Source organism: Phalaenopsis equestris, unplaced genomic scaffold (assembly GCF_001263595.1).
Source record: "Phalaenopsis equestris unplaced genomic scaffold, ASM126359v1 Scaffold000428, whole genome shotgun sequence".
Classification (NCBI taxonomy): domain Eukaryota; kingdom Viridiplantae; phylum Streptophyta; class Magnoliopsida; order Asparagales; family Orchidaceae; genus Phalaenopsis; species Phalaenopsis equestris.
Window position 1 is genome coordinate 2,499,923 of NW_018164869.1, and position 3,455 is coordinate 2,503,377.

A 3,455-nucleotide genomic window follows, 5' to 3' on the forward strand; every position below is an offset into this window, starting at 1 on the left:
ATGTAATTAACTATAGGGGTTTGCCCTTACAGGAAGCTTTTCCCGAACCCAGCACAATATAAACCCTATTTAATTCCTTATATTAAATAGGGGAACTTGTCGGCCAATACATTGGTTTCGCAGACCAAACGGATGTCATAACTTTCTTTAGTTTATTTGATCGAGCCTCACTCTCAATTCTTGCGTTCATCCTTCGGGATAGATACATGATTTGAGTAAAGTGCTCTTTCATCTAAACTATGAAAATTATGGGGTCAGTTTGACTTCATCTTTTTCAAAACTAAATTTTTTTAAAAACGTCCTTCCGAAGCGGGCAACGGGATTTCAATTCCGATGACCGACAGCTTCTTACGGGCAAACCCCACACCAAAAATAGTGTCGACAACTGTATAGAAATATTCAGGGAGTTTTGCATCAACAAAATAAGGTAGCTACTTAATTCATTATGAGCAACAAATGAAACTTATAACAAGTGCAAAAAAGAAAATATAAATAAAGTGATAAGTACATGTCTGACAACCATATAAAATAGCTATGAATCTACTATAAGTTATAATGATAACGCCCATAACTAGAAATTATATGTTTATATTTGAATAAAAATAAATACTTACCTCAACATGACCAAAAGTAAATTTCAGACACTTCAATAGTTCAATAAATGCTAATTAGATATAAATCAAAATATACAACAATTAGCAATCACGTAATTATATAACTTAAAATTAATTATTTATCAAGTTAGGTGAAACTTCTCTGACATTTAATAATAATAATAATAATAATGTTATTATTAATATAAGAAGTCATGTGGATTGATTTCAAAGTAGCTTACTATAAGAAAATAGCCAAGCAATTATAATAATAAGTCTATTTGATTTAATTCACCAATAATATCATTGACAAAATGAGTTGAAGCAATAGGGAGTGAAGAGCTTACCCTGTGGAGCAAAGAGGAAAAGTTTGTTTGGAACAAATGTTGTTTTTTGAAGAAGCAACTATGAAGGTGCTGCCAAGAGAAGTTGTTGTCAGGAGAAGCACTTTCAGCCTGTTTGGATAATTCAACTATGAAAAGAGAAAGTAAAGAGAAGTAGGAATCACGAGGGAGAGTAAAGAGAAAGGGAGGGAGAGAGAATGAGATAGTATGCAACGACTTTCTCCTCTAAGGCAAACTGGAGTATTATCGGCTTTTGTGGCTCACTTTTATATACTAAATATGGTGATTACAAGAGAGAAGGGGAGAGATTTCTCCCTATTGATGATGGGTATAGAGGGAGAAGAGTAAAAAGCCCCTAATACATGTTACAATCTCTCTATTTATAACATGTATAGAGATAAAGTGTAAAATTACATGAATAGTCCTACTTTAATAGTGGAGTTACAGGTTATTATTATTATTTTTTTGCATGCCTAAGTTTTCTGATCAACAGGTTCTCAGGCTGACCAACTAAGTGTATTTTTGTAGGCTTTCATCTGAACACCGGTAGGCCTTCGCTCTAGGAAACCAGTCGGATTATTAGAGAGATGGTAAGTCGACTTTTGAGCGGCCAATCAGTTTGTATATTTGTTGTTCCATGGTGATCTCTAAAGATCTTTGTGGGAGTTGAGAAAGCTTCATGTTGGTACTTGTTGGATGGTTGGGGGTATTAGAACTTTAATTGGTCATTGTCATGGATGACCGCCCCCTATTGGCCTGGGTGGCCCTTTGGTCGTATGACCTTGAGTCAGTAGTCTTTTGGTCTGCTGTGTATCAATCAGTTGATGGTCCTCAATTGTTTGGCTTCATAATGCCTTGTAGTTTTTCATCAGGGAGATCCTCAACGTGCTCCCTTTTGTCTGGATTGTTAGATTGTCTCGAGATCCATGCAGATCATTTTTTAGTACATATGTTGTATCTATTTCCAAAATAAGAACTATTTTGTCATTGAAGAATGTAGTTGTTAGTGCTTAATTTTAGAAATAGTTCAAACAAAACAACAAAAATAAATATAAAAATATTACATAATGTCAGAAGTCCAATAATATTACAGTACAAGTCATACATTACTTGATATTGATAAATTACATAAAATTTGTATTTAAAATAATATTAAATATTACAACACACACCTATGTAGATACCACACAATTTTTAGGAATTTACAAATCTTACATATAAAAAAATGAAACTTAACAAATGAAATACCATGAAACAAAACCACATAACTCCCACCAAAAATATAGCAAGCCCAAAATATTTTGAAACAATGAATCGATCCGAAAATGCCAAGCACATAGAATAGAATGCAAAATAACCATGAAAATAAATTGATTCGAGCACAAAGATGATCACATTGCAAAATCGATGAGGAGGATGCAAATGCACATATCAATTAAACCCTAAGCATGTAAAAAACAATCACAGAGATGCATACATGATAATCAAAGGCAACAACATGAGTGGGAATGTGTTACAACCAGTTACATGAAAGAAAACCCAAAAAAAAACGCAAGAGATTGAAAAGAAGATCAAATAAGGAGCGAGATAAATTAGGGATAATGCGGTTAAATACTTAATTTGAGGGAGTGTGACAATGTTAAATCTAATTCAAGCTACGAATGAGACCACAAACAGAGCTACTCAATTATTCAAGAAACCATGGTTCTGACATTTTTATTTTCATAGGAACCACACACACAAAGCTCCTTAAATACACCCTTATGTGTTGTTGACCACACTTTTGGTTGAGGTCTAGAAACTTCTTCAGTAGCCTAGGTCTAGCCATAGGATTTTCCTATTGACTAGTCTTAGAAAACTAGAAAAGGTACCCTCACCATTAGAAATTCAAAACTCTTCTTTTTACTCAACTTGAAATTCCACATATTGACCTTAATATCTAGCATTTAGTAGGTAAGATCATTATGAGAGAATTCAAGAAGAGTCCCTATAAAATTACTTGGCTTTAGGATTGACCCTGGGTGTTGACTTAGAACTAGGTTACACCATATCTTCACAATACATTAATCCATGGTTCATTTAGAATGGATATCTATCCAATTCTATGTGAAATGCCTAACTTGGTCTTTTGCCCCTAGGCACCTCCAAATTACCTAACTGCCCTGGGACCCAAATTTGGCCAAAATACCCAAAATTGATCAAAACTCATTTCAAACACTTTGAATACATCAAAATTTGCCAAAACTGACAAAAATGACCAAATTACCAAAATGCCCCTCCATAACTTAAAGATCTAAAAATTCTAAAAAAAATTCCCAATAAATCCCAATAAATCCAAAATATTCCCAATTTCATTTTGTCCAACTACAACTTTGTCAAATTTGGTCAATTTGACCATCTTTGACAAAATCCCCAAATTAGCCCCAATATTGGCTAACACCCCAAATTTCAACAATTGAATGCCTTAGACCTCAAATTAGCATCCAATTTTTGTTGAAAATCCTTTATAAGGTCATTT